Genomic DNA, 15,237 nt, shown 5'->3' on the forward strand with positions numbered 1-15,237 from the left:
TTGTTAAAGCAAAAGTTTCTCTTGTGATTCTCATTGCTGTTGGTTTCTTCAAAGGAAAAGTTGTGTTCTTAGCCGATTCAATTAAGAAGGAATTAACACATAGATTCTGCACGTGTGGTAAAACAAAAGTCCGCTACAAAATTAAACTGTTTGTATTCCTAGTCTTTCTTTGGTCAATTACAGCTCATTTTCTTGCCATTTCTGTTTCAACCAATCCCAAATATCTCATATCCAATCTATTCAGGGTAACCCTAATTCGTATGATTATAAGATAAACCCTAAATTTTCAAAAGTCATTCAACCTAAAAACTTTGAGAAGAAGAGAAATCAGATGGCGGAAAATCATACAAACAATGAGATTGTCCAGCAAACTAGCAGTGCAGTTTCTGAGTTGGCAATGAGGTTTAGAAAAGCAACTTTGGAACTACAATCCGGTGATGATCTACTGATTCTTAATCATGAGGAAACTGAAGCTAATGAAAATACCAGTGATGGAGAATGAGATTTTTTCTTGATTGGGAAGATAATAATGGAAGGAAAAATGTCATATGGGATGGTGGAAAGCAATATCCAATTTATTTGGCCTTTCATCCCTACAAAGGAAGGAAGTTAGGATTGTTGAAATTGATATTAATGTAATGATTTTAAAGTTCAAGAATCAATACTTACTAGATAAAATCATTGAATAAGGACCATGGAACATTGATGGGAAGTTATACATTCTGTATGACTATTATCAAGGTTTGATTCATCAAAACCTTGACTGGAACAATCAGGTGTATTGGATTGAGCTTAAGCATCTACAACTAGAGCATATGAATGCCAAAGTTGTGGAGGAGATAGGGAAACTGTTAGGAGAAGTCTTGGATATTCAACCAGTTAATGTCATTCCAGTGGATGGAGTTCCAGTAAAGATCTGTGTCAAAATCGAGCTCACTACACCACTAAGAAGAGGCGTCTTAGCAATCACTGTTGTTGGATCCATAAAATGGGTTAGGTTTTTCTATGAAAAGAAACCAAATAAAATATGTAGAGAATGTTATATCATAAACTACTGTAAGGATGCTTGTAAAGATGCAGTTGTGTACCTGAAGGCAGCTCATGACAAACCTCTCCCCTTTGGAGGTGTTGGAAGGCTTAAAAAGAGTATCATTATTAGATCAACTACAAGTACTACTACTAAGCCAATTAGTAGGAAGAGCATCAAGCCTGCACCATTTGTTCCTCCTAAAGATGGAAAATTGTGAAGATGCAAACTGCAGATGAAACAGAGGATGTGGCAGCCAGACTGGGCAAGAGACAAATATTCTTGAAGGAAAGAGAAACCCATGACAGCAATGATGTTGAAGCAGAGAAACTAACAACAGCTAGAATCACACCAAAGGGAAAGAAATCTGGAGGCACTACTGGGGAGAATGAGGTAAAGTTTGATCAAAAAATTCTTTATTTTTACATATATAATCTGCATTGCAAACTGTTTTACAATTCTTTCTTTCTTGCCTATTGTTGGTTTGATTTCTCTAAGATGAAGATTTTTTCTTGGAATGTGTGTGGTTTTGGGAATAAAGACACTAGACAACATCTGAGAGACTTGGTTAGATCCCATGATCTTGACATAATTTTCTTAATAGAAACAAAAAAACAAATCCAGAAAAATGATCCAATACATTAATCCTCTTTGTTTCCCAAATTACTCTCTTATTGAACCTACTGGGCTTTCTGGGGGTTTATGTCTCTTATGGAAAGATGGTATTGATATTACGATTACTGAAGCCAAGTTTAATACTTTTCAATGCAAAATTAGACTTGATGCCAGAACAGGTTACTCTCTTGTCAGTTATATCTATGGTTCTTTAGATGATTTTGCTAGAAAAATCAATGGGATTTTATGCATAATATTGATATCCAGCTGAATCTACCATGGCTTGTGGTTGGAGATTTGAATTTTATCTTATCTCAAGATGAAAAACAGGGAGGTAATCTCGTCTCTCAGTCTCAATTAGATACTTTTCAAGGATATTGTGGATAGTAATAATTTACACACCATAAATTTCATTGGAAATCCCTATACTTGGACTAATAGAAGACAAGGTCAAGAGCTTATTCTGGAGAGACTTGATAGAGATGTAGCTGACTTAGAATGGTTAAATAGCTATCCATCTGCCATTACTTATCACTTAATTCCTTTGGCTAGTGATCACTGTCCCATCCTATTATCTACTGCTAGAATGGATTCCAAGACTCAAAAACCTTTTAGGGTGAATAAAATGTGGTTTAGAGATCCATCTTGTAGGGACTTAATTGCTTATAACTGGAATGATAATATTCAAGGTTCTGCTGCTTTTAGGTTTACAAAAACCCTGTTTTATACTAAGCAAATTCTAAGAGATTGGAACTATAACCACTTTGGAGTTATAAGTACTGAAATCAACAAGATTAAAGCTCAAATTGATATTTTGAACTCTCAAAATACTAATCCTATGGTTTCTGAATTTGTTAGCTTGAATTACTGGTATGATGTGGAAGCTGACTACTGGAAACAAAGAGGTAAGGATGATGAACTTATGCTAGGAAATAGAAATACTGCCTATTTTCATCATAAAGCTAATTTTTGGAGGAAAAGATCTCAAATAGACTCCTTGCAAAATGAAATGGGTATTTGGCTTACTGAGAGAAGTGAAATCGCAAATAATTTAAAATCCCATTTCTTTAACATGAGTAGAACTTCCATACCTCCTTCCCCTAATGGTTATCATAGCTCTATTACTCCTTGAATTAACCATGATGATAATAAGGATATGATTGATATTCCTACTTTAGATGAAATAGAAAATATTGTTTTTGGTATGAAACCTTGAACTTCCCCTGGTCCAGATGGTTTGCCTCCTGGGTTTTATCAAACCATGTGGGATACTGTTGGAGAATACTTAGTTAAAATGGTTCAATCCTTATTTTATTCTAAACATCTTTTGAAGCAAATGAATCATAATTTTATCTCCCTCATACCAAAAAACAATTGTCCTAAGCATGCAGTTGACTTTAGACATATATCTTTGTGTAACACTTCTTATAAAGTGATATCTAAAGTTTTAGCTTCCAGAGTTAAAAAAGTTCGTGAGAAAACCATAACCCCTTACCAGACAGCTTTTGTTACTGGAAGATGTATCACTGATAATATAGTTATATCTCATGAACTTGTAGATTCCATGAAGAAAATTAAAGCTAAAAAAGGTTGGATGGCTATCAAACTAGACATGTCAAAAGCTTTTGACAAAATAGAATGACCTTTCTTAATTAGTACTTTGCAAAATCTTGGTTTATGTAATGAGTTTTTTCAGATGATTGAGCAATGTGTTGGTACTATCTCTACTTGTATCATGCTAAATGGTTCTCCAGGTGATGTTTTCTCTCCTCAAAGAGGACTCAGACAAGGATATCCCTTGTCTCCTTATCTGTTTATTCTTTGTATGAAAACTTTCTCTAGGTCCTTACTTCAAGCTGAACATAATAATCTGATTCATGATATCAAAATAAATGAGTATTGTCCTGCAATTTCTCACTTGTTTTTTGCAGATGACTGTCTGATATTTGCAAAAGCATATAATAAAGAAGCTAGGAACCTTATGAACATCATTGATAAATTTAGCACCTTCTCTGGTCAGTCTATCAATTATCAAAAATCAGGTATTGCATTTAGCAAGGGTGTGCCTAATCAGCTAAAAAATGAGATCTCTAACATCCTTAATATTAAGAAATTAGCTATAAATGATAACTACTTGGGTGTTCCCTTACTGTTACAGAGAAACAAAACCCAGTCTTTTAGGCCTCTTTTAGACATGTATGGAGATAGATTATCTTGTTGGCAAACCAAATTCCTAAATTATCCTGGTAGAACTGTCCTGGTCCAATCTGTGCTTAGTAGTCTCCCCTCTCACCATTTGTCTGTGTTCCCTATTCCTAAAACCATTACAGATAAGATGGATTTTATCCAAATGAGATTTTGGTGGAACAAGAAGCAAGGAAAAAAAGGTTGTTATTTCAAAAAAATGGAAAGGAATAGCTCAGCCTAGAGATTTGGGTGTTTTGAACATTAAACAATCTGAGATTATGAACTTAACTTTACTTGCTAAACTGGCTTGGAGATTACTCCACTCTCTATGCTTTATGGTTTAAAATTATGAAAAGGAAATATTTTCCTCTGTCTAATACTCTTAATGATTCTCTTTCTGTGCATGGTTCTTGGATTTGGAATGGTATTTGTAGGGGTATAAAAATCATTAAGAAATATGTTGTGTGGGATGTTGGAGATGGCTCTGATATTCAAATATGGAAACATATATGGATACCCTCTATTTCTAGCAATGTTCCAAGTCATTTTAGCTCCACTAATATGATAACTGTTTCCCAACTTATTGATGATGATACTAAGTCCTGGAATTTACAGACTCTAAATGCTCTATTTGATAATCATACTGTGAATGCCATTATTAGTATCAGGATTCCATTTAGTGGAAAGGACTGTCTTAGATGGTAACCTAATGGGAGTTTTTCTGTGAAATCAACTTATAGTAGAAATCAAGAAGAAGGAATTAGTAACACTGTCCCTATCTCCTGGAAACATTTCTGGAAAACAAGACTCCCTAAAAATGTCCTCCATTTCCTGTGGAGATGTTTACAGCACTGTCTCCCCCTAGGAGTAAATCTGTCTAGACACTGTAACAATGTGAAATCTAGTTGTCCTTTCTGTAGCCAACACATTGAAAGCATGAAACATTTATTCATTGATTGTACTTTCTCTAGGATTGTGTGGAGTTCTGCTAACCCTGCTCTCATGAGTACTATCAGTAATGTGGTTTCGTTTCAGGATTGGATAATCTCTCTATTCCAGGTAAGTAATACAACTAATAATGATATTGTTCTTCAATTGTCTGCTTTTATTATGTGGCACATCTGGAAATGTAGGTGTAAGAAGGTTTTTGAGGCCTATCAAGAAACCCAAAGTGAAGTAGTTTACTTGATCAAGTCAGAATATAGTACATGGAACAATTTTCTTAGTACTAATTCTACTCCTGTTGTTTCAAATATAAGACCAGCTATGTCAAGATGGAAAAAGCCTGATAATCCCTATATGAAAATCAATTGGGATGCCGCATTTGATGAAGTAACTAAAAATGTAGGCATTGGACTAATCAGTAGGTCTTTTGCAAGTGTCACAGATGGAGCTAGATACTGCAGGGATAAAGCATTAGACCCAGAACAGGCTGAAGCAAAGGCGCAACTCGATGCTGCATTGTGGGGTGGATCAAAAGGATACCAGAATGTGCACTTGGAGGGAGTCTGCTTAAATGTTGTTAATGCTTTAAATGGTAGTTTAGATTAGGGCTGAACAACGGGTAGGGTGGGTAGGATATGGCCCATTTCTCCACCCTACCCGTTGAATGGCGGGTAAGAAAAAGTTACCCGCCACCCTACCCGCCATTAAACAGGTAAGACCCTACCCTGCCCATTTAATAGCGGGTCGGATGACGGGTATAATCGTCTTTTTTTCCTTTTTGGTCTGGCTTGATTATGTACAATAAAACTTCAAAATGAAGAAAAATCTTGCACGAAAGCTAGTCTAGCTAAATATGTACCCAATGGTACTGCCAATCTAACTAGGTAAAAATGAATAAACAAAAGCATCCTGCTAGGCACAAAGCCATTTGTACTCTCAAGAAACAAGAGTTCTATTCTGTTCAGAAGCGACCATGAATCCCATCATAACTCCATGTTCTTCACGTAACTTTGTTCTTCATATAACAGTATCATCACCAAAAGCTCTTCATATGAAATTCTTCTTCAATCATCATCTACGATGATGGAATCACCAAATAAATCTGCATAACAACAAATAAAGTGAGAACAATAAACAGAAAAAAGACATTAAATTGGAAAATTAGGAGAAAGGGAATGATTTTCTTGTAAAATGTAGATTTATTCTCATTACAAAAATAGCAAGTTGACATCATTACTTAATATTCTTATTGTCCTACAGAGTCATATTTAACTAATATAATTAGAGAACTAAACCAAGTAAGTGTTATGCAGTGAGCATGAAGCTAGTAGAACTGGACCATAGTAGATGTTGACATCATTACTATAGTCAATGGTTCTAATTATACTTCAAGTCCTTGATGAAACTTCCTCTTGGCAGAGAATAACATATTGAATACTGGAAGTTGACTTCATTTCTTCCTCCTCGGGACTAATCTATTTTACTATGTAGGATGTCCCGATCTAATAGTGGGTCATCCAAATCGGTATCAAAGATATACAATGAGAACAACTACTGATCTTGATTTGTGTTTTTCTTATATATAATTTGTCTTTCTTTCTTTCTTTCTTTCTTTCTTACACTAAGCCTGCACAACTAAACCATGTTTAGTGACTTTTCCTGATGTGAAGACCAGTCTCAAAAGAAATAGAATGACATCAATATTCTTCAAACATGGAAGCTATCATAGCAGGACTTTGTAAATAAATGTACTCATGGGAATGAAGATTAAAAAGGTAAGAAGAACAAGACAACTTTACATTTTCAAGAAGAAACAAAAACAAAAAAATCACAGATGATTAATTAAAATACTAATGCCCCATGGACAAGCACTACATTGGATAAGGTACACGAAAACAATGTGCTTAAACAGTGTAAATGGGGGGGGGGGAGTTTTACTACTCGCAAAGGACAGCAGAACGACGCTACCTAAAATTCTAAGTCAAAAACTGATTCCAATTCATTGCTACTACAAAACTAAGTTAAAAGCATATCCTGATCATAGACCATGTTTTCTAATTACTACAACTTTCTGGCTTCTACATTGCAATTAAATGACTTTCCCAAAAAAACACGCCATCAAATTGAATATCAAAATGGAAACTCTGGGTAAATATCAATCATTCAGTTGTCTATACCAATTCATCAGTTCATTCGTATGAGCAAGCCAAAGCAATTATTTATAAAACTTAAACTTGTGCTTATGTACGTTGCAGGGAAATCGAGTTCATGTGTCATCTAGGGTGGTGAGTGACATACCTCTATTGTCTTTATATACCTCTACTCCTTCAAAAGACAACAACCTACAAATACAAACTACTTGTAACACATTCAGTCTTACAACATATTTTTCCCTTGCAGAATTATAACAAGTTATCATGCGTTGCATTAGGAGGATTGACAGCAGAGTGCCTTTCATTCTGATACTCTGAAGGAATCTTTAACGATGTGGAACAGATAGAAACATTATTCAAATCTTTGGGTTTCACATGGGCTGAAACGGATCTTCAAATTAAATGGTATGTATTGAATACTCTTTCAATGTTAAGTCGGCATTACAATAAAACACTAAAACTAGCATCTGCTATGCCTTATGGAAATGATATTTACCTCAGCAGTCAATTTTCTTCCATTCTTCTTTTCGCTTTGTTCTTCCAGATAAGTTCTTTTTGCTGCTGCTGCTGCTGCGATCAACAATTGAATGAAAAAAATTCTTAGTTCTTTCTAGAAACCACTAAAAATTGCAAGACAACTCTTAATTAGTTTTATCTGAAACGAAACAGAATTCAATCTACTCTTTCAAATCCTAAACAAAGAAGTAGCTGATAATTGAAACAAACCTTAAAATAGGGTGTATGAACAAAGAGTAAAATCATGAGAACGAGTTAATGATTCAAAATACTCCGTCTTCCCTTTCGAAAATCAAACATGCAGATTATGAAATTAGTAGATAAATCAATCGAAATTCTCACAAGTTCACAACAAAATCAAACCTCAATTTACTCGTTAGGTGGAGACGGAGCTGAGTTTTAAGACGACTTTTGATGAAGATGGTATTGTTAGAAGAAAGAGTTTCGTTGAAAATTTCAATTGAGTGATTCTCCTGCTATATTTGGAGCAGAGTTTGATTTGGTAACAGGGAGAAAGGATTTCGACTTTGCTTCGATTTGGTTTTGAATCTTTTGATTTGGAAAAGAAAAGAGATATGGAAGTGAAAAAACCAACCTCACTTTTTACTCATGATATGTTTCAAAATTACGAACAAAATAGGCATGAGATGAAAACAATGCGAGGGTTACTCGGTCATTTGAGTATATTCGCGGGTAGGCGGGTAGGAAAGGATAATTTCGGGTTTCACCCGTCACCCTATCTATTTAATAGCGGGTAAGAAATCTCTAACCGTCGCCCTACCCGTTCAATGGCGGGTAGGATATGATACGGTTAAATCAGTGATAAGTAGGATAGAAATAACAGATATGGGTAGGGTATGTGCATCCCTAGTTTAGATGGAATAAAGTGGACCACAAGAACCTTAATTACTGACTGTGGCATTATTTTGAACTCTTTTCTCAGTTAGAAACAGGACCGTCGCTGAGCATAGGCCAACTAGGCGACATCCTAGGGCCCCCAAATCATAGGGGCCCCAAAATCCTATCTGTTTCCCATTAAGTAATCGACTTTTTTGTTCATTCTTTCCCTTTTTTATCTTTATGATATGATTTCCCATCTAGTTCACTATAATGTTTCTATGTCCTTATACTCAGGGGCGGAGCTGAGTGAGGACTAGGGAGGACAACTACAATGTGACTATTTTAGGCTTAGAAATTTTAGGATTTTCATAATTGTCTCTCTGGATTTTACAAATTTACTATAATATGCTTCATTTGTGTAACTATTTGCATACATTTTAAAGTTTCCTATAATAAATTCTAGCACTAGGCTTACATACTATAAGGTTCTATGAAGTATTGATTATATTTTGTGGAGTCTTGAAGTAAGTTTTGTTCCTTTTATCGCAAAAGACCCTAAAGTTTTCGGGCGGCTTCCGACCGCCATTAGTGTTATCTTCCCTTTTATATTTGTCCCCCCAAGTTGGAAAGTCTGGATCCGCCACTGCTTATCTATCTTACAAAAACAAATAATTTTTGTCAAATCCGACGGTTACAATTGGGATTTTTATTGCGACACAGCCCCATTTGCTCTCAAAGTCTCCCGGATTCGAAAGACAAATCATGGCCGAAATGAAGCCGCCTTTTAAGCCCTCATCCAACGTTCCATAATTTTTCATGCGCTTAAATTTCTCTTCCGTTACAAATCCTCATCGCACCAATAAATTAGGGTTTTCTTCTCAAACCCATTTCGCTCTTTGGACTTTATCTCCTCATGCAGCCAAGCTAACGAAATTTCAGGGCGAATATTCTCTAATCGTTTGGCCGTTATAGAAACCATTAACAACAACATTATTATTTGCTCTATTCAATCCTATTTACCCGGCTAATTAATAAATTTGATGCGTTACGTTTCTCTATTTCTTCAAGACTACTAAGTGAGTAGTAGCTTAGTTTGAATTAATTTATCTTTAATTTTTTATTTGATCAGTTTTTATTTTTTTTTTATCGGAATTCTGCTTCTTCCATATTTTCAAATTCTTGAACCTGCCTATATTTGGATTCGTATCATTTTGATATTTCATTGTGGCCGACTTTTTCGATGCATATCATCTGTATATGTTCTTTCAGTTGTAGATCAATTGTATTGTAATCATTTTTATTTAGATTCCTGCCTATGTTTTGACCACTGAAAGAACATATACAAATGATGTTGTACCATAGAAAATCATCTGGAAGTTCGATCTGTCGCTAAGCCTTGGTGGAATATTCCCCGAACAAGTTCACAATTCTTGGTGAGAAAATATCTTTAGCCCTGCTATCACTTCTCTGTTATTCCAATTGCGAATCCTAAGCATTTTGATGGCATCGGTTTCAATTTAGTCTCTTGGTTAACTTGATGTCACAGCAGTTTCATTTTCTTGGGGATCAATGATTCAATAAAAATGAAGCTCTAATTTCTTCTTAACCCAGGTATATGACTCTGTGTATTTTTCAGTTGAGAGAATATTTCTAGATTTGAAAGCACGTGTGATCCCGAAGCAAGTTCATCATAGATTTATGATCTTTAAAAACTGAGCTTGATAGCATTACAGTTCCATGGTGGGAAGAGCTTCCTACACATTGGGTAATCGGATTTATGTTTCTTAGCTTATTTTTGTGTAATATGTATTGATTTAGTAAATAGAATTTGTGATTTGAGAAATGAATTTTTTTTTTTTTTTGTTTTCTTGGGGATTGGCAGGTAAATGTAAGCATTGCTATCTTTCCCATGTCGACGAAGTATAATGACGGGTTCTCTTCCACTGTTGTATTAACTAATTCAATCTTCTTTTTTCCGAGTTCACCTTTTCACATAGGTTAAATCTAAGTTTGTGGGCATCTAATTCTATATCAATCAATTGTAGTAAGTAGAATGGCTCTTCACTGGGAATTGTATTTACGAAGCGCAAAATTTCAAATTTGTACTAAGCTGTTAATGTCTTTTTGGTGCTATCATTTTACATATGGAGAATGGTAGACTGGTAGTATGACCATTGCCGTATTTGGAAATGTAATTTGCGTCTTCCAAAAGGAATTAAATTTGTAGGGTAATTTTGTTACGGTAGATTGTCTTGCAAAAAACCTTGAAACTAATGCTTATGGTAAAGAAATTTTCTTAGAGTTTTGTTTTTTTGGATCTTTAAATTTGTAGCTCTGCTAAAACAGCTCAGAATCTGCCAAAAATATGAATGCATACACTCAAATTAGGATCACAGTTCACATATTATTATGTGAAGTATATGTTTATTGTCGGCTTGATCTCCCGTAAAATGGCATGGAGCATATATCAGTTATAATTGATCACTGTCCTAATTTAATTCAATAACAATTTAATGAAGATTTTTGATGACTTTGTGCGACTTCATGCCCTGTGAAAAATTAGAGAATCATATTCAAGAGAAAGTTCTTCATGCATTGGTTGCTTTTCATTTGAAACTACTTCTGTTTTACCATTTCACTGATGAGCTATTTTGCATGTAGGAGGATCCTACTTCGAACCACTTTTGTGGAATTTGTATTTCTTCACGGTACAGAGACACAAGTTATTTATTAAGACTTTATAAAAATTGAAATATCCTGCTTGACTCGGTATGTAACTCCTCAATAATGTAAAGTCAACTGTCACACCTATGGTGATACTTTTGTGTTTTGATTCGTATTATGATTTCTCTATGTCAATGTTAAAATTCACAGACTTACAACGCAAAGCGTTTTGATTTTGGATTAGCAAAAGGTGGTCCTATTGCCAATTTCTCTACAGCAAGAGAGAGTACTGGCTTTGACAAACAATTTTGAAGGTCCGTCGGACAAAAAATACGACATATAAGTATTCATACATAATCCCAATGCCATCCATGATTTTTAAGTACACTTGCATATAAATAATCTAAAACTACTATATTCCGTTTGGTTATGCAGCACTGAGTTGCTATGATGAAGCAGAATTACAACAGCACGTGACAAATCTGCTGCAGTAGAAGCTACAACAATTAGATATGTCCTCGGTTCCTCTTGCTACCGGGCATTCGAATGAAATTTCTAACAACGATACACCTTTAAGATTTTGACAATGGCATACAACAATATATGACAAGTATCATGTTAAGATGAAAGCTAGATCTTATATTGTATCGATTCATCCCACAATTCTGTTGTAGAATTGTGGGAACACTGTGATTAACAATTCACAATCTAAAGGACCTGAGATGTTATGTGTGAATCTACTGTTGTCTTGAATTGGTGCCGGAAGTTATAGACTTTGTTTGAGGTGGCATTTTCAACTCGATAAATAAGACTTAGCCCTTCCTGTGCATTTTCTGTGAAATACTCCAGTATTAGTATGGCACTACAAACCTATGATCACACGAAAATGCTCGGGCTAAATTTTAAAATAGAATCGACCTTTAGTCATGGTAACTATGATAATATCTAATAGAGTATATAAAATGTGCAGTATGTCGTGGATCAGTTTTAGTATGTAATTTACCATTTTGTATAATCAAATGAAGCCCACTTTCCCAAGGCTGCTAACGAGGGTATCATTTTTCTTGGATGTACCAATCCAAAGGCAAATGCTTTTCCATCCTATATGCATATCGGTATACCCAAACAAAACGGTACCCCATTAGCAGTCTTGATAATTATTTTCCCGTCATGAATCATGACTAAAACTTATCAATTTGAAAATTTTACAACCATAACTGTTACCGATCGTTCGGTTTCACCATTTTCGATTCACCTAGGGCACCTTAAAAGCCCACATACACTACCAACAAGAAACCCCAGAACTTTGGTATTGATGAGAAGAGCAGAAAAAAGATACTTGATTACGACAATATACCAAGTTTTGAAGGGAATCCAAGATGAATTGGATACCCTCATATTTTGTTCCCAAAGGAAAGCCACTGATTAAGCTAAACAAAAAAACAAAAATCAGAACACGGGGATTTTAAATAAAGTATAGGTGGGACGACAAAGTTACAAAATCGGAGAATAAACACATTGTGAAACAGGCTGGAGATACCAGTTTGCATGAACAAAAAGTGATGTAAGTTTTCAAAACCCTTCTTTGATTTAAATAGCTGTAATCATCTTCAGTGAAATCAAAGCGTATGTAATATCAGCAGTGCCGGAAGCAGGATTGAAAATCTAGGTGGGCTAAATCAATATATTAGGCTAAAAATCAAATTTTAGAGTGGGCTAAAAAAAATTCCAACCAAATTTGCCTTTCAAAATATAAAAAATGGGTTGTATTTAGAATTTTTGGGATGGCTGGAGCACCCCCAATTCCGTCACTGAATATCAGTAACAACCAATGACTATTTTATCGCGTGGTATATGCAATGACCATTACTATAAAATGTGTGTCTCAGCTAAGGAAAGGACAATGAATGGCAGTGGATGTTCTGAAACTCATACAACCCAAATGTCCAAAAGGTGAGAAGGAAGTTAGCAGAAAACAAATAAGAAATCGCCGCGACGACAAATATACAACCCTAATTTATGCAATGAACTACGATACTTACTCACACTTGGAAACCATCAACTGCTATGAGTGCAAACACAAAAATCTCTTGCCGAAATTTTGACCGGGACACCCTCCGGGAAGGTCTAAGTCAAAAGCCGACAAATCTATAGCCATACTGATCAAGGACGTTGAAGAATATAGTGAAGAAATGAGATGACGATGTCCTCGAGAGAATATCCACGTTCCCGTGAGGATGAAAATGATGGAAAAGCCATGTTTCGTACATCACCTATATGCGTAACTAGTGATAATTCTTGGGGAAAAAAATATGAAAGAATGAATTTGAGGCTTCAACAAAATCTTGCGACGAAAATGACATGGAAAATTATTGGAATGGATCACTGGATCATATGGATAATGAACACAAGACGATAATATCAGCGATCAAGGAAGAATTTTGGGAGCGTATAATACATATATTGCTCATCTGGTGAAGATTCATGATAGTAGCGTGACTACAACATATATTACTATAAAAGACTATAAATCTTTTGAAACCACCAAAAAAAAAAAATTAGATGGCATTAGGTTCAGTAATTACTCTCTTTATTACTTCTAATTTAAAATAAGTTTCTAATTATTTTACTTCGTACTGTGTATCAACAAGTTATTGATCGGCAACATTTTCATAATAGTGTTGCATGGACATATTGTATTACCAACAGATTAAATTTTTGGTCCCCATCTAAACTTAGGTGTGTTATCAATGCACAACACAGGAAAAAAATTACCGGACCAATTAATACATGCAACGAACAAACACCCGGGCCGTTACGGCACGGGTCATATCCTAATACTTACTACAATTTACAAGTGTTAGGGTTTCTCCTTCTATAATTAAAAAACAAGAACAAAGATTTTCGCCAATGAAATCAAAGTAAATTTTATCATTTGACTTTTGAATTCTTCTATCTGGATTCCACTTCCAAACTTTTAATTCAAAAATCCGCTGCCTCAAAAAAGAAAGAAATCAACAATTCAATTTAGTTGTTGTGTATGAATATGGTGCAAGTGCTTCAGAAAAAACAAAAGTTAAGTTAGGTGATCGGCAAACAACCAATTTTACAGTTTCTTATATCAACTTGAAAATTATCTAAGGCATAATATGGGTCCTGATATATTAACGGGCATGACTTATATGCAGAATAGAAACCTTTTGAAGAAATGTAAAAAAATTGTTGATTACTTAAAAGATATGGAAAACTGCTATCTCAATGTATGTCATGCAAAATTTTATTGAACATTCTAGCAACAATTGGCTTGTCCAAACACAGTTTTGAAATTGATAGTGGATAAAGTTATTTTGTATGATTTCGATTCGAAAAGGACAGGAATATCGATCTTTGTAAGATAAGGTGTTTTTCGATTTTTTTAGACATCTTTTCGGGGCCAATTTTATCATTTAATTATCAAAGGAGAGAAAAAAAAATTTGTCTTACAGAGGCCCCGTTTCTCTAACTTCCCCTAGAACTTCCATATAGTTTGCTACGACCCTGGATGGAAATTCACTCATGTGCCTAGGAGTGTAAACCATGTTGCACACAAACTTGCAAAACATGGAATAGAGTCTCATTCTCTAGAGGAATGGTCTTCCCCTCTCCCTGCTTGGGTATTACCGTGTACCCAAATGGATGAATCTCTGTAATTCTCCTCTTTTTTAATAAAATTTTCACCTTTCGTATTAGAAAAAAAAACTGCATACCGGTAAATTAATACTTTTCTAAAGTATCTTGTTATAAGGGCGGTATGGTTTATTAGAGGGACGGCAGTGTGATAATAGTGTCCCTCTAGTTGGTTAGGAGGTGTCCAAATGGTTTTGTAATTTGTCTAGATTATTTTTCCCATGTTTTAACCTAAATCAATGCTAAATTGAAAATCTGTTTTCTTTCTTCTTCTCTTCTCCTCCCATCAACCGTAACCTCCATTAAAACTCAAAATTTCATCGTCCTCGATTAATCAGCGATTCAAAAATTAATCAAGTATAATGACTTATATGAGGTATGTTATGAAAAACCCAGTTAGGGTTTAGTTTATTTTGTTCGGTTTAAGTTTAATTTCTATCAGAAATTAGGGTTTTAGGTGAAAATTGAAATTTAAATTTCTGGGTTTATGTGAGTTACGGTTGATTTTAACTCTGTTACGAACCGTAACTGGAGAATTTGATGTTGTTACGGTTGGTAATAGTTCAATTACCAACCATATGTTCTTATATCTGAGAATTTTTTCAGTTACGGTTGGTAACCATT

The 15,237-nt window shown here is 34.9% G+C and overlaps 1 long non-coding RNA gene across 1 annotated transcript; it reads left to right on the top strand.

Annotated features, from left to right (window-relative positions):
- The first annotated feature begins 9,919 nt into the window (after positions 1-9,919).
- LOC113353701 lies at positions 9,920-11,695 on the top strand. The gene is made up of 5 exons (XR_003361469.1): positions 9,920-10,048; positions 10,166-10,327; positions 10,945-11,052; positions 11,158-11,261; positions 11,383-11,695. It is a non-coding gene; the product is annotated as an uncharacterized LOC113353701 (long non-coding RNA).
- The last annotated feature ends 3,542 nt before the right edge of the window (positions 11,696-15,237 follow it).

Source organism: Papaver somniferum, chromosome 2, assembly GCF_003573695.1.
Source record: "Papaver somniferum cultivar HN1 chromosome 2, ASM357369v1, whole genome shotgun sequence".
NCBI classification, from domain to species: Eukaryota; Viridiplantae; Streptophyta; class Magnoliopsida; order Ranunculales; family Papaveraceae; genus Papaver; species Papaver somniferum.